This window comes from Orycteropus afer, unplaced genomic scaffold (genome assembly GCF_000298275.1).
Source record: "Orycteropus afer afer isolate SDZICR_OR568_19922 unplaced genomic scaffold, OryAfe1.0 scaffold00203, whole genome shotgun sequence".
Taxonomy (NCBI): Eukaryota; Metazoa; Chordata; class Mammalia; order Tubulidentata; family Orycteropodidae; genus Orycteropus; species Orycteropus afer.
In genome coordinates, this window is record NW_006921790.1 from 2969714 (window position 1) to 2997291 (window position 27578).

Consider the following 27578-nt stretch of genomic DNA (forward strand, 5'->3'; position numbering starts at 1 on the left):
AAAAATTAAATTTTTATGTGCTTCCAAAGACTTCACCAAAAGAGTCAAAAGAGAACCCACAGACTGGGAAAAAATATTTGGTAATAAAATATCTGACAAGGGACTTATCTCTAGAATTTATAGAAAACTCCAACATCTCAATAACAAAAAGACAAACAATCCAATTAAAAAATGGGCAGAAGACATGAATAGACATTTCACCATGGATGATAGTCAAGTGTCCAACAAACACATGAAGAAATGATCATGATCACTAGCTATTAGAGTGATGCAAATCAAAACAACAATGAGATATCATCTTGCTCCAACACTAGTAGCAAAGTTCAACTGACAGAAAATAAGAAATGCTGGCAAGAATGTGGAGAGATTGGGATGCTCATAAACTGCTGGTGGGACTGTAAAATGGTACAACCATTGTGGAAAGCAGTATAGTGATTCCTTCAAAAGTTGGAACTAGAAATATTATTTAACCCAGCCATTCCATTACTAGGCATATACCCTAAAGAAGTGAGAGCCATGACAAGAACAGATATATGCACACCCATGTTCATAGCGGCACTATTTACAATAGCCAGAAATGGAAACAACCTAGGTGTCCATCAACTGAGGAATGGATATCCAAACTATGGTATATACACACAATGGAATACTATGCAACCTTAAAAAATAATGTAGAATCTACAAAACACCTCATAACATGGATGAACTTGGAGGACATTATGCTGAGTGAAATAAGTCAATCACAAAAGGACACATATTGTATTAGTCCATTATTGTAAAAGTCAAGGAAACATTTATCTATAGAAGGACATTTTCTTTGTTGGTTACCAGGCATGGGAGGGTAGAGTAGGGAATACTGTTACATCGATAGAGATAAGTTTTGATTTGGGTGAAGAGAAGGGCAATGTACCAAAAGAGAGTGATCAATATAGTGGCATTGAGGAAGAGAAAGACATAGAGAGGTACAGGGGAGGTACAGACAACAAAGATGAACCCTTTTGCACATATAATACTGTGTGGTCAGTGAAGGCAAATAAGGATATATGGGTGGATAGATGGGTGGACAGGCTGAACCATTAGGTATGTCTGTGAAGTGGAGAGTGTACCCAAGAACATGTACAGGGTTGGCAGACATTGGTCCTATAACTTCATGTGTATGATCTGATTTCCCAGGTGTATGGTGGATCTGTCAAGGAGTAAGGTTGTAGTCACTGCTTGATCACAGCCAGCTACCCAGAGGGACTGAGTAGTTGAACATGTGGGCTCGGGACCATAGTGGCAGAGGACATCAAGCTCAATTGGCATAGCATACTACACAAAACATTGTTCCACCTCCTACTGTGGCGAGTAGTGACTGGGATCTTAAAACTTGCAAGCTGCCATCTCGATGCAACAATGGGTCTCTCCTGTCCAGAGCAAAGAAGAATGAAGAAAACCAAAGATTCATGGAAACAATTAGTCCTAGTGACTGGTATACCATCTGATCTGCAGTCTATATGACTATGAAAGCAGAAGAACTGGATAATGCCCAGGTACTACTGTCAACCACTTGGAAGGGGATCGATGTAGGAGACCCTGGATAGACAGGGAGAACAATGTGTAGCAAAACTCAAAATCATTTGGAAAAAAACAGGGGTTGGGGACCAGGTTTGCTGGCCCAATAGAGCCTGCTGAAACCAATGAGACTATGGCCCCTAGCTGCCCTTCAGGTCTGGAATTGAACTCATGCCTGTGGCTTCCAGCCAAACAAAAGACAGGCATATGAGTTGAACATTTACCTGAGGTAGATACACTCCTTAAAGAGAACAAGCACGGGAAAAAGAAGGGCAGCTTATGCACATGGAGACAGCTCAGGGGGCAGGAGTGCATGGAGGGATGGACACAGGGAAGAGATAACTATTGGGAGGAATTAGGAGGGGAGAAGTTGCATTGTGATAAATTGTGGTCAATGTCATGAAACAAAGTATATGTTAACTGTTGTATGGCAAGTGTATTTGCTCTGTAAATTTTCACCCAAATCACAATAAAAAGGAAAAGAAAAAAAAAAATCAATGAGACAGAATTAATGACATAATGAGATTGAAGAAAAATACATCAATAGTTCTTTGGAAATGGATCAATCAGAAAAGGGATCAAAACAAAATGAAGAAGCCTAAATGTTCATGTGGGATACCATCAAAAGGAATAACCTATGTGTAATCTGAATTCCAGAACAAAGAGATAAAGAAAATCACAGAGAAAATTGTAGAAGATTTGTTGGAAGAGAATTTCCCTGATTTGATGAAATAACAGTATATATCCATTCAAGAAGTCCAACAAACAACAAACAGAATAGAACACACACACCCCCCCAAAAAAATTACCAAGATGTATCATATTCAAGCTCATCAAAACCAAAGACAAGGGAAGAATTTTGAAAACAGCATGGGAAAAATGAAGTTACTTACAAAGGACAACCAATAAGACTAAGCTCTCATTTGTCAGCAGAAACCATTCAGGAGAGAAGGAAATGGTATGATACATATAAAATTATGAAAGAGAAAAATTTCCAACCAACAATTATATACCCAGCAAAATTATTCATCAAATATGATGGTGAAATTAGGAGATTTCCAGATAAGCGGAAATTAAGGGAATTTGTTAAAACCATACCAACCTTACAAGACATACAAAAGGGAGTCCTTTGGACAGAGAACCAACAGCAGCAAAAAACAACCAACGATTAATACACAAGATGCCATAACCCAGAAACCAACAGTTATGGAAGTATCCAAAGTAAAGTAAGCTTACAAGGTTGTAAACAGGAAACTCAAGACATCAAATGGCAAATGAGGACAACTACAAAACAAAAAGGGGGGGGGGAGCAATGTGTAGTTACAGAATGTCTAAGAAACAAGGAAGTAAAGAAAATTGAAAGATATAATGGAGTGTTCTACACTCAGAAAGAAAATTATAAATCATAAGGCAACCTCAAAAAAATTGACAAACCTTTGCATCACAATAGATAAGAAGACAAGCACAAATATTTAGCAAATACTAAAACATTAGCAACAAGGCAAGTGTAACATAACTCATAAACAAAATGAGTTCAGCACAGAAAATTGTATGGAACAAAAAAATCGGTAACACCATGGAAAAACAAATAACAAAATGGCAGCAACAGATTCACACTTGTCAATGATTACACTGAATGTCAATGGATTAAATGCACCACTCAAGAGACGGAGAGTTGCAGAAAGAATAACCTATCAAGATGTTGTGTACAAGAGACACATCTTAGAGACAAAGACAAAAATAGACTAAAAATCAAAGGTTGCAAAAAGATATATCAAGCAAATGGCAACCAAAAAGAACAGGAGTGGCAATATTAATTTCTGATAAAATTGACTTTAACACAAAAACCACCATATGAGACAAGGAAGGAAATTACATAATGATTAAAGGATCAATTGAACAAAAAGACATAAACATAATAAATACCAATGGACCCAATGAAAGAGCCCCAATATACATAAATCAGACTTTAGCAGAATTGAAAAGACAAATAGATGACCCCACAATCATAGTAGGAGGCTTTAACATACCACTTTCAATGAAAGATAGGACAACTAGAAAGGAACTAAACAAAGACACAGAACAACTAAACAGTACAATCCACCAACTTGACCTTATAGACATCTCAAGAGCACTTAACCTAACCAAAACACAATATACATTCTTTTTCAGTGCACATGGAATATTCACCATGATAGACCATATGTTAGACCACAATGCTTGTTGTTGTTGTTATGAGCCATCGAGTCTGACCTGACTCATAGTGACCTCTCCTTGGGTTTCCCAGGCACTATCACTATGAAAGGAGCTCTGGTAGCATAGTGGCTAAGGCACTTGACTGCTAACCAGAAGGCTGGCAGTTCAAACCCACTGGCCACTCCTCGAAAGGAAGATGGGGCAATCTACTTCCATAGTGATACTGCCTCAGAAACCCAAGGAGGGGTCACTATGAGTCGGGGCCAACTCGAAGGCACATAACAACAACAACAACAACAATCACTGTGAAAGTAGATTGCCCAACCTTCCTTCCAAGGAGTAACTAATGGATTTGAACTGCCAGCCTCCTGGTTAGCAGTCAAGTGCCTTAGGTACTAAATTTAAAAAAAAAAAAAACATTGAAATAGTGCAAAACATCTTCTCAGATCACAATGCTATCAAATTAGAAATCAACAATAGAAAGATAAATGGAAAAAGAACAAACACATGGAAACTGAATTACACCCTCCTTAAAAAATGTCTGGGTAACAGAAGAAATAAAACATGAACTTAAAAAAAATTCCTTGAATCAAATGAGAATGAAAACACAACATACCAAATATTTGGGACACAGCAAAAGCATGAAGAAAGGCCAATTTATAGCAATAAATGCACACATCAAAAAAGAAGAAAGAGCCAAAACCAACCCCTTAACCCAACATCTACAATAACTAGAAAAAGAGCAACAAAAAAAAGCCTATCATCATCAGAAGAAGAGAAATAGTAGAATGATAGAAGAAATAATAAAGATTTGAGAAGAAATAAATTAAATAGAAATAGAACAACAATACAAATACTCAACAAGAACAGAAGTTGTTTTTTGAAAAGATTAATAAATTGACAAACCACTGGCAAATTTAACAAAGGAAAAGAGGGAGAGAATACAAGAATAACATGAATGAGAAATGAATTGGGTGACATCACAATAGAGCCAAGTGAAATAAAAAAGACGTTATCAGGATACCATGAAGAACTGTACTACAACAAATTTGAAAATCTGAAAGAAATGGACAGATTTCTAGAAACATACTGCTTACCTAAACTAACACAAACTGAGGTGGAAAGATGAACAGATACATAACAAAAGAAGAAATTGAGCAGGTCATAACAAAATTAAAAAATAGAAAATTAAATTAAAATAGAAGACTCTAACACCTCAACACCAAAAAGATGAACAGTCCAATTAAAAAATGGGCAGAAGACATGAATAGAGACTTCACCAAAGATTATATGCAGGCAGCCAACAAACACAAAAAAATGTTCACAATCTTTAGCAATTAGAAACAAGCAAATCAAAACAACAATGAGATACCATGTGGAGAGACTGGGATTCTCATACACTGCTGGTGGGACTGTCAAATGATACAAGCACTGTGCAAAGCAGTATGGTGATTCCTTTTAAAGTTGACATTAGAAATGCTGTTTGACCCAGCCATCCCATTATTAGGTATATATCCTAAGAAGTGAGAGCCAGGACAAGAACACATGTATGTACACCCAAGTTCATTGCAGCACTATTTAAAATAGCAAAAAGATGGAAACAACTTAGGTGCCCATCAACAGAAGAATGGATAACCAAACTATGGTCCATAATGGAATACTATGCAACCCTGAAGAATAACATAGAATCTTCAAAAACACTGCATCAGGTGGATGAACTTGGAGGACATTACACTTAGTGAAATAAGTGAATCACAGAAGGACAAATTTCATATTAGTTGGCTGTTGTGAAAAGTCAAGGAAAGGCTTATATATGGAACAAAACTTTGTTTGTTACCAGGGGTGGGAGGGGAGGGGAGGGAACACTGCTAGATAGGTAGAGAAAAGTATAGATCTGGGTGAATGGAAGGGCAATGTACCAAATGTGAGTGATCAGCACAGTGGCATTGAGCAAGAGGAAGACAAAGAGAGGTACACGGGAGATACAGACAACAAAGATGACCCCTTTTGCACGTACAGTACTGTGTTGTCAGTGATGGAAAACATTGATCTACAGGTGGATAGATGGGTGGACAGGCAGAATGATTGAGTATGTCCAGTCAAGGGAGAGGGTACCCATGACCATGTATAGGGTTGGCAGATTATGTTTCTATAAGCATATTTGTATGTTCTGTGAAAAAGTCCAGGTATATAGTAGAGCTGACAAGGGGCAAGGTTGTGGTGAGTTCTTGGCCACAGTCAGCTGCCCAGAGGAAGTGAGTAGTTGGACCTGGTGCTTGGAGCATGGTTCCAGGGGACACCAAGCTTAATGGGCATAATATACTGCACAAAACTTTGTTCCACATCCTACATTGATGAGGAGTGACTGGGATCTTAAAAGCTTGCAAGCAGCAATCTAGATAAAATGATGGGTCTCTCCTTGTCCAGAGCAAAGAAGAATGAAGACCAAATATGCATGGAAACAATTCATTCAATGGACTGGCAGAGCATGTGATCCTTAGCCTACATGGCTATGAGACCAGAAGAACTAGATGGTGCCCGGCTACCACTGTCAAACACTCAGAGGCAGATCTATGTAGGAGATCCTGGATAGAGTAGGAGAACAATGTGGAACAAAACTCAAAAGTATAAAAGGGGGAAAAAAAAAAAAAAAAGACCAGGATTTCTAGTCTGATAGAGCCTGGTGTAACCCCTGATACTATGCCCCTAGCTGCCCTTCAGGTCAGGAATTGAACTCACTCCTGTGCCTTCCAACCAAATAAAAGACAAGCATATGGGGTGAACATTTATATCAAGTAGATACACTCCTTGGAGAGATCAATCATGGGAGAACAGAAGGGTAGTGTATCCACAAGGAGACAGCTTGTGGATCAGGAATGCATGGGAGGGAAGGACACAGGCAAGAGATAACTATGGGGAGGAAGTGGGAAGAGAACTGTTTGTTGTGAGACAAAATGTTTATTAACTGCTGTCTGGAAAATGAAATTGCTCTGTTAACTTTCATTGAAATCACAATACAAATTAAAAAAAAAAAAGTGGTGTATTAAAGTCTTTTACAATTACTATGTTGGGGCAATCTACTTCCATAGTAATACAGACTCGGAAACCCAAGGAAGGGTTGCTATGAGTCGGATCCAACTCAACAGCACATAACAACGGCAACAGCAACAACAACATTTACTATGGAGTCATCTATTTGTCTTTTCATTTCTGTTAAAATTTGTTTTATGTATTTAAAGGCTTTTTCATTGGGTACATAAATATTTATTATGGTTATAGCTTCCTGTTCAGCTGATCCATTAATCATTACATAATGTCCTTCCATGTCTCATATGGTCTTATTTGTCTTAAAGTCTATTTTATCAGAAATTAACATTGCCTCCCCTGCTTTCTAGAAAAAAAGACATAAACAATAACAGCAATAAATCAATACTTGTCAATAATTTCACTGAATAACAATGGGTTAAATGTACCACTCAAGTGGTGGAGAATTTCAGATTAGATAAGAAAACATGACCTATCAACATGTTTTCTATCAAAGATCCACCTTAGACATAAAGACAAAAATAGACTAAAAAATGCTGGAAAAAAATATACCAAGCAAATGGCAACAAAAAAAAAGAGCAGCAGTGGCTATATTAATTTCTGATAAAATAGCCATTAAGACAAAAATGATGATAAGGGACAAGAAAGGACATTATATGATTAAAGTATCAATTGAACAAGAGGACATAACCATAAAAAATATCTGCATACCCAATGAAAGAACCCCAAAACAAATAAAGCAGACTTTAACAGAATTGAAAAGCCAAATAGATAACACCACAGTAATAGTGTTGCTGTTGTGGTTATGTGCCATTGAGTCAGACCCGACCCATAGCAACCCTCCTTGAGTTTCCGAGGTGGTATCACTATGGAAGTAGATTGCCCAACCTTCCTTCCGAGGAGTGGCTGGTGGGTTTGAACCACCAGCCTTCAGGTTAGCAATCAAGTGCCTTAGGCACTGCACTACTAGAGCTCCCACAGTAATAGTAGGTGACTTCAATACATTCTTTTCAATAAAAAATAGAACTGGAAAGAAACACAACAAAGATGTAGAAGAACTAAACAATACAATCATATACTTGACCTTATAGATGTCTACAGAGCATCCAACTAATAGCAAACTATACATTATTTTCTAGCACACATGGAACATTCTCCAGGGTTGACCCTATGTTAGCCCACAAAACAAGCCTCAATAAATTTAGAAGCATTCAAATATTGCAAAGCATCTTCTCAGATCACAGTGGTATAAAATTAAAAATCAACACTAGGAAGACCAAAAGAAAAAGAGAAAACATATAGAGACTGAATAATACCTTCCTCAAAAATGACTGCGTATTATAAGAAATAAAAATAATGATGTTAAAAAATGTCTTGAACCAAATGAGAATGAAAAACAACATACCAAAATCTTTGGGACACAGCAAAAGCAATGATTAAAGGGCGATTTATGGCATTAGACACACACATCAGAAAGCAAGAAACAGCCAAAATCAACACCTTAACCCAGCATAACCAACAATTAGAAGATATCCAGCAAGAAAAGTCTACAGCCACCCGAAGAAAAGAAATAATAAAGATTCCAATACAAATAAACTAAACAGAAAATAGAAAGCCAACAGAAAACAAAACAAGAAGACTGGAAGTTGGTTCCTTTAAGGATTAATAAAATTGACAAACCAATGGCAAACTTAAGAAAAGAAAAGGAGAAGATGCAAATAATACGAGTAAAAAATGAAATGGGTAACATCACAAAAGAACCAACTGAAATAAAAAAAGATAATATGAGGGAACTATGAATAACTGGACTCCAACAAATTTGAAAATCTAGAAGAAATAGATTTCTAGAAATGTGCTACTTACCTAAAGTAACAGACTGAGGTAGAAAATTTGAACAGACTGTGGTGGTTACATTTGTATGTCAACTTGGCTGGGCCTGGTTGAGTGGCTGGGCAGCTTAATGTAGTTTTTCCCCATGGTGAGATTGATGATTAACTCCACGGTGGAATCTATTGGAGCAACTGAGTAGCTGCTTTAAGTATGTGATCTGCTTCCCATATATAAGAAACAGCTTTGGGAATGGTCTCCAGATTATGGCATGCTTGAACCCTGAATGTAGCCATGTCATTGTTCAGCAGCCTGCCATGCTCTGCTGACCTTGGGACTTTCAATTAATGGCCTGCTGTGTGGTTTGGTAACATCAGGACTGTGACATTTTATTTGTTGGCCATGGGCTTGTTAGTCCCAGCAGCCAGTAGCTGCCTAAGTGAAGAGATGCTCTAGCTTCAGTGGGCTGGGAGCAAGTGGTATAGCTGAAACCCAAGGTTGAGGGGCTTTCACACATACCCTAGAGCCTGGCACTTTGACCTTGGACTTCTAGCCTCCTGAACTATAAGAGAATAAACTCCTGTTTGTTCAGCCATCCCATTTGTGTTATATTCTTGTCAGAGCAGCACTAGGTAACCAGAACATAGACCCATAACAGAAAAAGAAATGGAAGAAATCATTAAAAAATAAATAAATAAATTAGCTACTAACAAGAAAAAACGTCCTGGCCCAGATGGTTTACTGAAGAATTCTTCCAATCATTCAGAGGACAGCTGGCACCAATTCTACCCAAACTATTCCAGAACACAGAAAAAGATGGAATAGTCCTGAATTCATTTTATGAAGCAAACAACTCTGCAACCAAAACCAGGCAAAAATATCACTGGAAAGGAAAACTACAGACCAATATTCCTCATGACTACAGATGGAAAAATCTTCCACAAAATCCTAGCCAATATATTCCAACAACATATCAAAAAATAATATATCATCACCAAGTGTGATTCATAGCAGGTATACAAGGATGGTTCAACATTGAAAAACAATCAACATAATCCATCACATAAATAAAATAAAGGAAAATGCTCACATAATCATATCAATAGATGGAAAAAAGGCACTTGATAAAATCCAACACCCATTCCTGATAAAAATTCTAAGAAACGTAGTAATAGAAGAGAGGTTTGTAAAGATAATAAAGGGTTTATATGTAAAACCAACAGCCAACATTATTCTCGATGGAGAGACACTGAAACCATTCATCCCTTGTAAACAGGAAAAGATGGGGATGCCCTCTTTCCACTTCTATTTAATCTTTGTATTGGAAGTCCTAACTAGGGGAATAGTCCAAAAAGGAAAATCAAAGGCATCCAAATTGATAAGGAAGAAGTAAAACTATCTCATCTTTCAGATGATATGATCCTATACATAGAAAACCCAAGAGACTCTGCAGAAAATTATTTGAACTTATTGAACTATTAGGCATAGTGGCAGGATATAAGATGAACATACAAAACTCAGTTGGATTCCTCTACACCAGCAAAGAGGTCTCTGAAAAGGAAATAAGGAAATCAATACCATTTACAATAGCTACAAAAAAAGACAAAATATTTGGAAATAAATCTTACCAGGAACACAAAAGACCTAAACAAAGAAAATTACAAAACACTACTTGACTTTTAAGGGATCTACATAAATGAAAGCGAATACCATGCTCATGGATAGGAAGATTGAACATTGTGAAAATGCCAGTAATACTCAAAGCATTCTATACAGTCAATGCAATCCTGATTCAGATTCCATCAACATTCTTTGAAGACATGGGGAAACCTATCACAAATTTTATATTGAAATGAAAGAGACCTTGGATAAGCAAAACACTACTGAAGAAGAACAAAGCAGGAGATTTAACACTCCCAGATCTCAAAACCTATTATATAGTCACAATTGTTAAAACAGCCTGGTATTAGTATAATGACAGACACATAGACCAGGGGAACAGAATTGAGAACCCAGAAATAGATCCATCCACCCATGGTCAGCAGATATTTCATAAAGGGCCAAAATCCATTAAATGGGGCAAGAGATAATCTTTTTTAGAAAGGATGCTGGCAAAATTGGATACCAATTTGCAGAAAAATGAAACAAGATCCATACCTCAGACCATAATCAAAAATGAAATTCGTATTATAAGACTTTAATGTTAAACCTAAACTATAAAGTTCTTCAAAGAAAAAGTAGGGACAAACTTTGTTGTGTTCTTGTTCGGTGCCGTCGAGCCGTCTTCAACTCAGAGTAACACTATGCACAGCAGAATGAAACATTGCTTGTTCCTGTGCCAGCCTGACAATTCTTGCTCTATACCTGAGCCCATCATTGCAGTCACTGTGTCAATCCATCTCATTGAGGGTCTTCCCATTTTTTGTTCACCCTCCACTTTACCAAGCATGATATCGATATCCTTCTCCAGGGAATGGCCTTTCTGACAGCATGACCAAAGTGACTCTGACCATTCTCACTTCCAAGGAGCATTTCAGCTACACTTCTTTCAGGACAGATTTATTAGTCCTTTTTGCAGACCATGGTACTCTTAGCATTCTTCTCCAACACCACAACTCAAAAGCATCAACTCTTCTTCAGTCTTCCTTATTTATTCTCCAGCTCTCACATGCATAAGAGGCGATTGAAAATACCATGGCTTGGGTTAGGCTCACGTTAGTCTTCAAAGAGACATCTTTGCTCTTCATCACTTGAAAGAGGTCTTTTGCAGTAGATTTTCCCAATGCAATACATCATCAGATGCCTTGACTGCTGCTTCCATTGGAGTTGATTGTAGAACCAAGTAATATGAAGTCCTTGACAGCGGCAATCTTCTCCATCCATCATGAAGCTGTTTTTTGGACCAGTTGTGAGGATTTTTTGTTTTCTTTAAATTGAAGTGTAATCCATACTGCAGATTATAGTCTTCAATCATCATCAGTAAGAGTTTCAAGTCATCCTCACTTTCAGCAAGCAAAGTTGTGTCATCTGCATATCACAGGCTATTAATGACTCTTCCTCTGATGCTGATGCTACTTTCCTTTCCATACAGTCCAGCTTCTCAGATTATTTGCTCAGCATACAGATTGAATAAATATAGTGAAAGGCTAAATAAAACCTTGACTCGCTCCCTTCTTGATTTTAAACCATATGGTGTCCCCTTGTGATATTCGAATGATAGCCTCCTGATTTGTGTACAGGTTCCTCATGAGTACAATCAAGTATTCTGGAATTTCCATTCTTCTCGATGTTATCCATAATTTGTTACAATCCACCCAGTTGAATGCTTTTGCATAGTCAATAAGACACAAGTAAACATCTTTCTGGTATTCTTTGCTTTCAGCTAAGAACCATCTGACATCAGCAACGATATCCCTCATTCCACATCCTCTTTTGAATCCAACTAGCATTTCTGGAAGCTCTCTGACAATATACTGCTGTAACCATTTTTGAGTTATCGTCAGTAAGGTTTTATTAGCATGTGATATTAATGTTATTGTTCAATAATTTCCACATTCTATGGGATCACCTTTCTTTGGAATGAGTACAAATATAGATCTCTTCCAGTAAGTTGGCTAGATAGCTGTCTTTGAAATCCCTTGGCATAGACAATGGAGTGCCTCTAGCTGAACATCCATTTGTTGAAACATCTCAATGGGTATTTCATCAATTCCTGGAGCCTTGTTTTTCACTAATTCCTTCAGTGCAGCTTTGACTTCTTCCTTCAATATCACTGGTTCTTGATCATACACCACCTCCTGAAATGGATGAACATCGGCCAATTCTTGGTACAGTGACTCCATCTATGTATACATCTATGTATTCCTTCCATCTTCTTTTGCTGTTTCCTGCATCATTCAAAATTTTGCCCACAGAACTTTTCAATATTGCAACTTGAGGCTTAATTTTTTTCCTCACTTCTTTCACCTTGAGAAATGCCGAGCATGTTCTTCCTCTTTGGTTTTCTAACTCCAGGTCTTTGCACATTTCATTATAGTAATTGGCTTTGTCTTCTTGAGCTGCTCTTTGAAATCTTCTGTTCAGCTCTTTTATCTTGTCATTTCTTCTATTTGCTTTAGCTACTCTCGCTCAAGGAAAAGTTTCAGAGTCTCTTCTGACATCCATTTTTGCCTTTTCTTCCTTTCTTGTTTTTTAATGACCTTTTTCTTTCTTCGTGGATGATATACATGATGTATCCCACAGTTCCTCTGGTTTTCGGTTATTGGTCTTCAATCCATCAAATCTACTCTTTAGATGGTCTTTAAATTCAGGAGAGATAAAATCAAGGTCATATTTTGGCTCTCATGGACTTGTTTTAATTGTCTTCAACTTCAAGTTGAACTTGCTTATAAGCAGTTGATGGTCTGTTCCACAGTCAGCTCCTGGTCTTGCTTTGGCTAAAGATGTAGAACTTCTCCATCACCTTTTGCCACAGATGTAGTCAATCTGATTGCTATGGATTCCATCTGGTGAAGTCCATGTGTATAGCTGCCATTTTTGTTGTTGAACAAAGGTATTTGCAATGAATAAATCACTGGTCTTGCAAAATTCTATCATGAGATCTCCAGCATTATTTCTTTCACTAAGGACATATTTTCCAGCTACCGATAACTCTTCCTTGTTTCCACTTTTTCATTCAAGTCCCCAGTGACAATCATCAATTCTTAATAGCATGTTCAATCAACTTCATATAACAGAAGTTGGTAGAAATCTTCAATTTCCTCATTTCCTGGCTTTGGTGGTGCATAGATTTGAATAATAGTAGTATTTATTGGTTCCTTGTTCGGGAGCTCTGGTGGCATAGTGCCTAAGGCATTTGACTGCTAACCAGAAGTCTGGCAATGCAACCCACCAGCCACTCCTCAGAAGGAAGGTTGGGCAATCTACTTCTGTAGTGACACTGCCTCAGAAACCCAAGGAGGGGTTGCTATGTGTTGGATCTGACTTGATGGCAGTGAGTTTGGTTTGATTTATTGGTTCATAAGACTCCCTTTAGTATCTCTTGTAAGGTTGCTCTGGCTTGAACAAATTCCCTTAATTTTTGCTTATCTGGAAATAATTTCACCAACATATTTGAGGGAAAATTTGAGGGATGTATAATTCTTGGTTGGAAATTTCTCTCTTTCAGGGTTTTATATATACCATCTCATTGCCTTCACACTTGCATGGTTTCTGCTGAAAAATCAGAGCTTATTCTTATTGGTTGTCCTTTGTAGATAACTTCTCATTTTCCCCTTGCTGCTTTCAGGATTCTTTCTTTGTCTTGGTTTTGGTGAGTTTGATGATGATTTGTTACAATCCAATCTTGGTGATTTTCTTTTGGGGTCTATCTTTTTTGGGGTTTGTTGGACTTCCTGAATGGATATTTTTTCATCTTTCATAATATTAGGAAAGTTCTCTTCCAACAAAACTTGGACAATATTCTCAGTGGTTTTATTTTTCTTTCCTGTTCTGGAATTCCAATTACACATAGGTCACTCCTTTTGATGGTATCCCATATGATCCTTAGGCTTTTTTCATCTTGTTTTAATCTTTTTTTCCTGATTGATTCCTTTCCAAAGAAGTTTTCAGGCATTAGCTTTCACTCTCCTTAATTCTGTCTTCCACTGATTTGTTTCTACTTCTTTGTCCTTTCAATGTGTTATCTATTTCTGAAAATTGAATATTAATCTTCTGGATTTCTATCTATAGATTTTGTATCATTTCTAATGTTTCATTTGTTTTGTCATTGTGTTTTCTTACCTAATTCTTCCAGGGTTTTGTGTGTGTTTTCCTTAATTTTGCCAGTGTTTTCCTTGATCTGTCTCTCAATCCTCTGAAGACACCTAAATATAATTCTATTGAATTTCTTATCAGGAAACACCAATACTGCTTCTTCCTCAAGGATCTGTTCTGGGTCTGTATCCTGCTCTCTTATTTCTACCACTTTATCTTGCTTCTTTTTGTGGACTGTGATGGTCTGCTGTCTCTGAGACATTGTGTCATTGTTGTGATTAGATCTCTGTTAACTGTGAAGAGCAGTTAAGGGTGAGTCAGGCTCTTCTTGGTGGTCATTTATTGTTGGCCAGTTGGTGGAGAAGGAAGTGGTGACTCTCATTCAGTAAGTGGAGTTGCAGAAGGTGTAGGTATGGTGACATCATATGGGTATGGTTGTTGTATCCCATTTAGTTAGACAAAAACAACAATTGAAAAACCATCAGCTTCCTTGCTGAAATCTACCCTACATAGTGGGAAATAGGGGTAAGAGTTAGATTCTATTACCTAACCAAAAAAAAAAAGAACCATACTCACTGCCATGGAGTCAGATCCAACTCATAGCAACCCCTCCTTGGGTTTCTGAGGCGGTTTCACTACAGAAGTAGATTGCCCGATCTTCCTTCAGAGGAGTGGCTGTTGGGTTTGAACTGCCAGTCTTCTGGTTAGCAGTCAAGTGCCTTAGGCACTATGCCCCTATTACCAATCGCTATATATATATATATATATATATATATATATATATATATACATACACACACACATATGTATGTGTGTATGTATGTATGTATCTATGGTATCTATGTATGTATAAAACCAAAACCAAAACCTGTGCCACTAGTTGATTCTGACTCACAGTGGCACTCCTTGGATTTCCAAGGTTGTAAATCTTTACAGAAATAGATTCCTGTATCTTGTAAAGCAATGGGTGGCTTTAAAGCACTGACCTTCTGGATAACAGCCTAATGCTTCACACACTATGCCACTAGTGCTCCATATATACTTATTTCACAATACAGAATGAGGGAAATGGGGTGTACCAATGTTTACTGACTACTAAATCTGTGAGAAATAGTTCTTCTGCCCCCAAATACTTGAGTAGATTGCAGTTACCACTTGGCTTACAAGCTTGTTGGACTAGTTCTTCCACAATATAGAGAGGGCTGGGAGGATATGCAGGTCTTGGATCAAATAGTGGCTAAGACACTTGTCTGCTAACCAGAAGGCTGTCGGTTCAAACCCACCAGCCACTCCTCGGAAGGAAGGTTGGGCAATCCTACTTCCATAGTGATACTGCCTTGGGAACCCAAGGAGGGGTCACTATGAGTTGGGTTTGACTCAACGGCACATAACAACAACAACAACACTCTTCTTATAAATATTTTTTGATTTTTTGAATAAATACTTCTCAATTCGTTGTAAATGCTTTGGTCAATTTTCACTGACTTTCAATTATTGTTTTTGCTAATTTTTTAGAACTCAGTAGATATTTCTTTCTGGGAGAAGTTTCACTGAATTAACACTGCCAATCTGAGAAGTCCTGTTGTTTTTAGTTTCTTTAAAATATGTAATACCAATTACTATTTTGCCTTTTATGTGTTCTGTATTTTCTAATTTTATTCTTGCAGGTAATCTATGTTGTCAGTCTTTCAAAGAGCCAGGTTCAGTTTTATTTATTTATTTATTTTATATTTTCCTTTTGTTCTTAGCTCTAGTGATGTAGTGCCTAAGGCATTTGACTGCTAACCAGAAGGTTGGCAGTTCAAACTCACCAGCCACTCCTCAGAAGGAAGATTGGGCAATCTACTTCCATAGTGATACCACCTTGAAAACCCAAGTCAGATCCAACTAGACAGCAGTGTGTTTGGTTTTTGGTTTGGTATCCTTCTTATTTCAATTCTATCATTTTATGGAATTTGATATTTTCCAAATACTTATTTCAGGGGTAGATTTTTTTCTTCCTTTATCATTCAAACTGTGTATTTATTGATTTCCTGAAGATCTCCCTTTAAACAACATGTTTTTCTTTTTTATGTTAATTTTATTTTGCTATTTTTTAGAATATACACAGCGTGACACACATCAGTTCAACAATTTCTACATGAACTATTCAGTGCCATTTGATTATGTTCTTTATCATAATATTTGCAGCAATGATGTAATTTTTTGAAATGAGTGAATGCATTTATTTTGGAGACAAAAAAAGAAGAGAAAAGATCACTTCTTTTATTGCCTGAATGTCAATCATACACCTGTATAAATTTTCTTTGAAATATTTAATTAAAAAAAATTACTAACTAAGACTCATAATCATAGAGCTTCAGACAGCTCTGCAATTTAACTAGAGGTTTTCCAAAACGTAGAAGTTAAATTTCTAGGCAGAATGTCAAAAGTGAGATATTGTGGGGACCCCTGTCTTGCAGCTGACATTTGAATTATTGGGGAGACTTGGCTGCCTAAAGAACTGTGTCCTTTAACTTGTGAGATGTGACTAGGTCTGGTGTTTAGGGTTACAAGAAGAACTGCATTTACAGTTAGTGTTATAGAGGATATTTGGAGTTTGTGTTGGAGAAAAATACAAATCCAAACAGACCTTTAATTACTCAATTGTTTAAAATATTGTTTGAATTAATAGTGGCAGAAAAGAATATGTACATATATATATATAGACAGATTATTTGTTCACTATAAACTGTATCCTTATAATTTGATTCTAGTTTTCCCATATGATTTGACTGAAATTATGGGTAAGGATTGATGCTTATTTAGGGAAGACTTTAGAATAAATTAATTGATTATTTAAGAACTTTATTATTTGAGAATATTACTATATTGTTTATGTTGGTATATATGATTTGCTTTTCACATAACTAAAAAATTAAGCTTTTTTTGCAGTATGTTATGAAATTTATAAGAAAATAACATATATAGTCATTAAAGATAGTGCAGTAAACTAATAAACTAATTTAATTATTTTAAAGAAAATATTCCATGCAGTGTAACATGTAGCTGTTTTGTAAAATCATAATATGCTTCTCCAAGTTCTCCTTTCAACTTAAAATATTTATAATTTTCTATATCTATCAATATGCAAATTTGTGAAGGTAGAGAGCCACATAGAATACAGTTTTCTTCAACCCTTCGGAAAATTCCCTGTAGAAAGGAATAACAAAGAGCATTACATCAAACACAACATTAGTGTCTTTAAAAGATAGGCATGGCAATAAACATTAGCTAGTGAAATAAGCACACTAAACAGTCACAATTTTGTCCTTACAAAGATATATTGAACAATATTGTCCTTTAGGGATTATATAGAGTAGAATTGAGCTACTAAAAATGGAAATTTATTCTTCAACATAATGCTGCCTAAATGGGGACTATTCTGATATCTCTAAGGCTTTTTTATGGGGGAGGATAATTTTATCAGTTTATGACCCTAATATTTGAAGCCCAAATAAAATCTTTTCCTTTTTATTTTTTTTAATTGTTTTTTACTTTAGAGGAAGTTACATTGTGTCCATTTACTCTTTTCTCTTGATCTAATTAAAATCATATCATATTATCTAGCAGGTACTAGAAAAAAAAAAGGACATAGTAAAACAATGCAAAAAAACCAAATTCAATACTGAAGTCATCATATATGCGTTACGGATTTTCCTTCACTGAATTTTTAAAATGTAAGCTTATTTATATGGCATTATTTATGAATGTTTTTGGAACTGATCTGATCTGTTGTGTATTTAATGGCTAACAAAATGTTTGATGAAATGTGCCAAGGGCTGAAAAAGCACAAATACTGTGTTAGGTGTTGTCAGTTGGTTCTAACTTACAGCTACCCTATGCACAACAGAACAAAATGCTGCCCTGTCCTGAACCATGCTCATAATTATTGCTATGCTCGAACCCATCATTACAGTCACTGTGTCAATCCATCTCATTGAAGGTTTTCTTCTTTTTTGCTCACCCTCTACTTTACCAAGCCTGATATCCTTCTCCAGAGACTGGTCCCTTCTGATAACACCAAAGTACAAGACACAGAGTCTGACCATCCTCGTTTCTGGGGAACATTTTGGCTATACTTCTCCCAAGACAGATTTGTTTGTTCTTCTGGCAGTGTATGGTATATACAATATTCTTTGCCAACATGAAAATTCATATGCATCAATTGTCTTGTGGTCTTCATTACTCATTGTCCAGGTTTCTCATGCATATAAGGTTATTGAAAATACCATGGCTTGGGTCAGGTGTACCTTAGTCTTCAAAGTGACATCTTTGCTCTTTAACACTTTATTTTGCAGCTGGTTTGCCCAGTGAAATACACTGGTTGATTTCTTGACTGGTGCTTCCATGGACATTGTTTGTGGAACAAACTAAAATGAAATCTCTTCAACTTCATTCTTTTCTCGATTTAACTTGCTGTGGCTTATTTGTCCAATTGTACATATTTTAGGTGTTTTTTTTTTTTTATGTTGAGGTATAATGCTTATTGAAGGCTTGTCTTAGTACTATAGTTCTACTAAAACAGAAATATCACAAGGAGCTCTGGTAGCATAGTGCCTAAAGCGCTTAACTGTTAACCAAGAGGCTGGTGGTGCAAACCCACCAGCCACTCCTTGGAAGGAAGGTTGCAAAATCTACTTCTGTAGTGACACTGCCTTGGAAACCCAAGGAGGGGTTGCTATAAGTCTGATCTGACTCCATGGTAATGGTTACTTTTTTTTTTTTTGATATGTTAAACAGAAATTTATTCTCTTACAGTATAGGAGGTTAGAAGTACAAGTTCAAAGTGTCAGCTGCAGGGGCTGGGTGAAGACTTCTTGACCTTGGCCTTCATCTCTGCCTCCTGTTCCAGGACCACTGGAGCTAGAGGGTCTCCTAATTCAGACAGCTGCTTGTTGTGCTGGTTGCTGAGGATAACAAACCCAAGATCAGCAGGTAAAATGATACAGTTCCAAGATGAACAGGCAACATGGTAAGCTACTAGTTTAAGTTCAGGAACAACCCCAAGATTGGCAGGCAACACAGCAGGCCACTAGTTTCGAAGAATCGTCCAAATGCAGGATGACAAAATTTAGAGAACTTTCTCAAAACGTCTCCTCATACACTGGAACCAGGCCATACCCCAAAGACAGCTACTTAGCTGCTCACAGCAGATTCTACAATGTTGGTGATTACAATCTCATCATGGGAAATAACTACATCCAGCTGCCCCTCAAAACCACAGTCTAGCCAAGTTGACACACAAACTTATCTACCACAAGGCTTCAGTCTTTGATCGTCATCAGCAGTGACATATTCATGGTAATATAAAAAGAATTCAATTCACACCAGCAGAAACTATCATTGTGTTCTGTTGATTTGTCTTTTCTTTTGCACTTATAATTTTATTTACATCAAAGAAGCATGTGATTTCATCTATGAGCTAATTAAGAATATTTAAATTTCATCAGAACTCTTAAATTTCCTTTGAACATACAAGTTTTTTTTTTTTTTTTTTAATTTATGGAACCTTTCTATCGTGCCTTGAAGTTTCTGTGCTGAACATATTTTTGTTTAACAAAGCATGCCTGAATATGCTGTTCTATTCTTTCTCAAATAACAATGAAAATATGTTATGTCTAATTTGACATTCTTATTATTAACGTACAATATGTTAATTCATTTGTAACATTGATTACAATACCTTGAATGACTGCATTATAAGTATACCTGATAAGCTTTAGTTTCTGTAGTCATGGAAATTAAAGAATTTGTGTGGAGGTTCTATGAAGGAGAATTTGGAAAATGAGTGGAGAAGTGCTAATCTTCAATTCACCAGCCGTAACTATTAGAAAACTCAAGCTCATTTCATGCTTTTAGCTGGTATCTGAAAGTGCATCTCTTCTTCTAGCTATACAGGCAGTTTAAGAATTCCTGGTCTGCAGGAAGACCTAGAAGAATTGTTAACTGAGCAAGGACAAGAAAATGTCAGTGAGTTTCTCAAAGCACAGGATTGTCCCTTAGGAGCAAAATCAGGAGGTTGTTCTGTTATTCACTTGTTATTTTCATAGAGATATGCAAAAATATCTTTCTGTTCACTCTGTCACTGACTTCCCTCTCATTTCTCTCTCAGCACAAGATCATCACAGAATTCAATATTAGCAAATTATTTTCCTACTTCATTTCCCTGGTATTTATCCCTTATTGAATCAAAATTACAAGCCAAAATTTCTTTGAAATCAATAGGCATCCTGAAGACACAAGGTTAAGTGGTTTGTTTACCTAAAAGTTGAGACTCTAGCATCTCTGGTAGATTTTATCAAGTTCTCCTATATCTCTATTGTTGTCGTTGTTAGGTGCTGTCGAGTTGTGTCCAACTCATAGCAACCCTATGCACAGCAGAATGAAATATTTCCAGGTCCCATACCAGCTCCATGATCTTTGCTATACTTGAGTCCATTGTCACAGCAACTGTGTCAATCCATCTCATTGAGGGCCTTCCCCACTTTCATCAACCCTCCACCTTACCAAGAATGACATCCTTCTCCAGGGAATGGTCCCTTCTGACAACATGACCAAGGTAGGTGAGCCAAAGTCTGGCCATTCTCATTTCCAAGGAGTGTTTCAGCTGCACTTCCTCCAGGACAGATCTGTTAATTCTTCTGGCAGTCCATAGTACTTTCAGCATTCTTCACCAGGACCACAACTCAAAGCATCAATTCTTCTTTGGTCTTTCTTATTCATAGTCCAGCTCTCACATGCATATGAGGCTATTGAAAATATCATGGCTTGTGTCAGGTACAACTTAGTCCTCAAGGAGACATCCTTGCTCCTCAGCACTTGAAAGAGGTCCCTTGCAGCCAACTTGCCCAGTGCTATACAGCATCTAATGTCCTGACTGCTGCTTCCATTGGCATTGATTTTAGTAGGAAGTAATGTGAAGTCATTGACAACTTCAATCTTTTCTCCATTTATTGTGATGCTGCTTGTAGGTCCAGTTGTGAGGATATTTGTTTTCTTTATATTGAGATGTAATCCATACTGCAGACTGTATTCTTCAATCTTCATCAGTAAGTGCCTCAAGTCATCCTCACTTTCAACAAGCAAAGTTGTGTCATCAGCATATCACAGGTTGTTAATGATTCTTCCTCCAATCTTGAAGCCATGTTTTTCTTCATATAGTCCAGTTTCTCGGATTATTTGCTCAGCATATAGATTGGATAAGTGTGGGGAAAGGATACAACCCTGACACATTCCCTTCCTGATTTTAAACCATGCAGTTTCCCCTTGTTTTTTTCAAACAACACCTCCTGGTCAATGTACAGGTTTCTCATGAGCACAATCAAGTGTTCTGGAATTCCCGTTCTTCTCAATGTCATCCACAATTTGTTATGATCTACACAATCAAATGTCTTTGCTTTGCATAGTGAGTAAAACACAAGTAAACATCTTTCTGGTATTCTTTGCTTTGAGCTAGGATCCATCTGACAGCAGATATGATATCTCTTGATCCACGTCCTCTTCTGAATCCAGCTTGCACCTCTGGAAGTTCTCTATCAATATACTGCTGCAACCATTATTGAATTATCTTCAGTATGATCTTACTTGCATGTGATATTAATGATACTGTTCCATAATTTCCACATTCTGTGGGATCATCTTTCTTTGGAAGGGGTACAAATATGGATCTCTTCCAGTCAGTTGGGCAGGTAGCTGTTTTCCAAATGTCTTGGTATAACAGAGTGAGTACCTCCAGTGGGGCATCTGTTTGTTGAAACTTCTCAATAGGTATTCCGTCAATTCCTGGAGCCTTGTTCTTCACCAATTCCTTCAGTGCAGCTTCTACTTCTCCCTTCAGTACCATTGGTTCTTGATGATATGGCACCTCCTTAAATTGGAGCACTTTGTATATCTCTATTAATTCTTGAGTAACAGGAAAAAACTAGTGTCATTGCATAAAAGTAACATAAGCCAACTAAAATTCACTTAAATTCAAGCAGTAAGTGAATATTCAATGCAGAAAAACACTCCTTTCACTTTCTCTGTGTGTGGCCATCTTCATTAATCAAGATGTTTTAAGGACACATGTTTAGGACTTTTAAAGAATACTTTTTTCTATCAATCAGTTTTATTTGTGTGTGTGTATATATATATATATATATATATATATTATCTTATTCCCTGTCTCCTTCATCCCAGAAATCACTTAAGTTCTTCTGTGTCTTGGGGATGGAAGAACAAAAGGAGCATTGTCACTCTCTAAGGAATGTAGAACTTATTTCTTATATGCAATTTGGAAATTCTTATTACCAGAAATAGATTTTACTGACTATGTGAAGGCATTTGACTGTGTGGATCTTAAAAAATTTTGAATAATATGATGAAAAATAGGAATTCCAGACACCTATTTGGGCTCCTGTGAAGTCTGTACATAGACCAAGAGGCAGTCACTAGAACATAATAAACGGATACTGTGTGTTTAAAATTGGAAAAGTGTTATCAAGTTGTATTCTTTCACCATACTTATGCAATATGTATGCTCAGCAAATAATCTCAAAAGGTATACTATATGAAGAAGAAAGCAGCATCAAGATTCGAAGAAGACTCATAAAAATCCTGTGCTATGCAGATAACACAACCTTGCTTGCTAAAAACAAAGATGACTTGAAGCATTTACTGATGAAGATCAAAGACTACAGCCTTCATTGTTAATTATATCTCAACATAAAGATAAGAAAAATCCTCACAACTGGACTAATAAGCAACATCATGACAAACCTAGAAAAGACTGAAAAATTGTAAGTGATTTAATTTTATTTATTATTCCAACGTCCATGGAAGTGGCAGTTAAGAATTAAATAGAGCATTGCATTGAGCAAAACCATTGCAAAAGACCGGTTTAAAGTTTTATTTATTTATTTTTTTGTAAAAAAAGCAAGCCTGACCATTTGAGGACTAAGGTGAATCTGACCCAAGCCACGATATTTTCAATCATCTCATATGGATGTACAAGGACTAAAGAAGACAGAGGAATTGATGTCTTTGAAATTCAGTGTTGGCAAATAATATCAAATATACCATAGACTGCCAGAAAAACAAACAAACCTGTCTTGGAAAAATGTATGTAAGAATGCTTTTTATAAGTACTGTTGATGAAAATTCATCTCATTTACCTTGGAAATGTTATCTGGGGAGACCAGTTCCTGGAGAAAGACTTCATGTTTGGTAAAGCAGAGGGTCAATGAAACAAATGACAAGAATTGACACACTGGCCACAATGATGGGCACAAATATAACAACAGTTGTGAGAATGACACAGGACCAGGCAGTGTTTCCTTCTGTTGTACATAGGGTCAGAATGGGTCAGAACCAACCTGATGGCATCTAATAACAACAGTTTATATACAGATTTAACCCTCTTCATAATCCGTGTGCTTTCTTTTTTGCGGCATTTGGTGAAGGGTAAGAAACATTGAAAAGAGTTGGGCCCATTGATCAATCACAGCTTAGTAGCAATGCTTTAAATCAGATCACTTAAGGTTTTATTTGGTTAGGAGTTAGTAAAATCAGGGGTAAAATAACATTGCTGGGAAAAATGAGATATATCACTTTTATAATTCAAATACTTATTTCATTATTTATTACTCCACACCAAATAGGGGCTCTGGTGTTGCAGTGATCAAAACATTTGTTTGCTAATGAAAAGGTCAACAATTCAAATTCATCAGATGTTCCAAGGGGAGAAAGATGAAACAGTCTGATTCCATAAAGATTTACAACTTTGAAAACCACATGGAACAGTTCTTCTCTGTATATAAGGTTGCTATGGGTTCAATTTGACTTGATGTCAGTGGGTTTTTATTTGGTCCCACCACTTATTTTCTTTCAACATATGAATACATATATATGTATGAAAACATTTAAGTGTTTATAAACTTAACACATACATGCACATTTTTTTTTTATATTTTCAGTTCTTTTTTGAACCTATATTTCTTTTTAAGGCTTTTTTGAAATGATTAGTAAATGTTGGCAAATATTAGTAGTATTAGTAAATATTAGTAATTGTGTTGATCGGATAAGCATGTTGATTAAAAAAAAATTACATTTGAGTTGATTTTGACTCATAGCAATCCTATAGTACAGAAAGAATTGTCCCATAGAATTTCTAAGACTGTAATGTTTATGGTAGCAGACTGCAGCATCTTTCTCCTGTGGAGCACTGGGTGGGTTTGAACTGTTGATTAGCAACCAAACACTTAACCACTACATCAACCAGTTTCCTTAGCATGTTCATAGAGGTAGTTGATATAATTTGGCCTCATTAGAGTATGTCACTACACTGATGATCTCTAAGAATGACCTTTGTAAGGACACACACACACACAAAAATAAAAACCTAACTAAAATTTTGTCTGTTTGTTGTTGTTATCATGTCTATTTAGTATGTAGGAAACAGAAACTAGTCATCATGAAGAATTAAGCCAATTGGAATCACTGCCCTTCTCATGGCTCATTGTCCATTCATTACATATGGCAGAGTGAGAGGAAAAAACTGTGGACCGGAAGAGGTGTTCACAAGTGATACATGTACAGTGACTGTATTGGGACCACACAATGAAGATATATGTAGTAACTTCACTCTTGCATCAATGATGTGATTGACCTATTTAATGAACCAGATAGTAGTTTTCAAATACTAAAAGTGGATGTCATCAATTTTTTATGCTATTCAAAATTTAATATTTGCAGACAAGACTTTCACATTCTTTTGCATTATTAGCATTTTTCCTTTTTTTAAAATCTATGCTATCAACCAAATAGGAGCTCTATTAGTGTCATGCCTAAGGCACTTGACTGCTAAACAGAAGGCTGGTGGTTCAAACCCACCAGTCACTCCTCAGAAAGAAGGTTGGGCAATCTACTTCTGTAGTGATACTGCCTCAGAAACCCAAGGAGGGGTTGCTATGAGGCAGGTCTGACTCAATGGCACATAACAATAACAACATCAACCAAATATTAAGCTAGGATCTCACTTGGAATATGTTTCTATTTCTGAGGACTTGAAGCTACTCATGTGAGGTAGTGGCTTTCAGTAGTTCTTGATAACATAGTTTATCATCACTTTTCCTGTTCTCTGGTATTCTTTCTTAAATTAAACTTTCTGTAAACTCAAAAATTCACTGCTGTGGAGCCGATCCTGACTCATAGCGAACCCTCCTTGGGTTTCCAGTATCGCTAAATTGATTGTTCAGTCTTTGTTCTGAGGTGCGCCTGGTGTATTTGAACCACAAGCCTTCTGATAAACAGTCAAATGCCTTAGGCACTATGCCACCAGAGCTCGGGTAGTTCACCTTAAATTGGAATTTACTCGATTTTATTTTTGATGTTGTTTGTTTACTTAAATTAAACCTCAATCTTATCCTCTGTTTTCTGAGAAAAACTCAGAGTAAAGCAGTCTGCCCCCAAGTTTCTAGACTTAATGCAGTAATATCATGCTTTGCAACTCAAGCCATGTGCAAATGCCTCATTTTTGATCATATTGATTATATTTTATTTCTATTTGTTTTCAGTATAACTCCATTGATTGAGTTTGATTGATACTCTCTGCTTTCTGCCCTTGTTTCTATCTTTATCGCCTTTTTCTTATTTACTCTTAAGTTGAAGGAAGTTCGGGCTAATCTACTTCGTGGAAGTGGAAGAGGTAGATATAGAAGTTGGGAACATGAGACAACTCTTATTTTCTGTGAATACAACAGTGTCTTTATAAAGTATATTTTATGGACAATATAGTTTCTGTGTGACTTCGGGGCCTTCTAAATTATTGATTCTAGCACATTGTTGTTGTTGTTAGGTGCCATCGAGTCGGCCCCGACTCATAGCGACCCCTCCTTGGGTTTCCGAGGCAGTATCACTACAGAAGTAGGATTGCCCAACCTTCCTTCCGAGGAGTGGCTGGTCGGTTTGAACCGCCAGCCTTCTGGTTAGCAGTCAAGTGCTTTAGGCACTATGCTACCAGAGCTCCTTCTAGCACATTAGTTGTGTGTTTTTGTCAAGTGACTAAATCTCTGTGCTTCAGTTTCTGCAACCATAAAATAAGGATAATAATTATATCTGCTGACTACTTTTCGTTTGAAAATTAATTGGGTTGTATAGGTAAAGCTTATAAAACCCAATACTTTCAAGTTGAATCTGATGAATAGCAATCCTACAGGACAAAATAGGACTACCCCACAGGATTTCCAAAAGTGCAAATCTTTAAGAAACATGCTGCCACATCTTTTTCCTGTGGAGTGGCTGGTGGGTTCAAATGACTGCTCTTTCGGTTAGCAGGTAAGCACTGCCACAAGGGCTCCTTCTGATGGGAATAGATATGGCCATAAATTATAGAAGTGCCAGAAAAAGCATTATCAGCTGCAACATTTTGCCACATGCAGGGCAAACCCATAATCAAAATTCTATGTATTGCTAATGGACTCATTTTTATCAAGTTTGGAGATAAACTTTATGACCACAACTTTCTGTTTATCTTCTCTATTATAATTCTTTTCTGCTATATTTATGAGTGACATTTGAATAGCTGAGCATTTTCTTTGAAATTATTTTTCCATTAAGATCGGCAATCATATGCAAACTTATGAATTTATTAAAACCTATTTTGAAAGAGAGTAGATATATTAATGCAAAAACAACTGACAATGGTAGAGCTTGATTGAAGCTGAGTGCTTCTAAACTTATTATAATAATTCTCAATAAAATTTATTTTAGTTTCTAATTTAAATTCTAACTTAAAATACTAATCAAGGGTTAAAATAATTACATGAGAAAATATAGACCATCAATAGAAAAGATCATTTATCCTTTTGAGATATGTTATAAAATATATGTCCAATTGTTTATATATAACTCCTATGTTTCTTAGATTTTCTTTGGCTAAATGAATAACAAAATGATGTAAGTATTTTGTTAAAATGAGCAAATAACTTTCTTGTTATTTTTTGAGTATAATTTTCCTATTTTTTTCTAATTCCAAAGTAATACAAGTTTGTTGCTAGAAATAAAAAAGGTTATATTTTGTTAAAATGTTCATCCTTTTTGCTAATTATTTGTAAAATGTGTATATTGATTTTTTAACACTAATAATGAAACTTTATGGAATATTATCTTGGTATACTAATTTT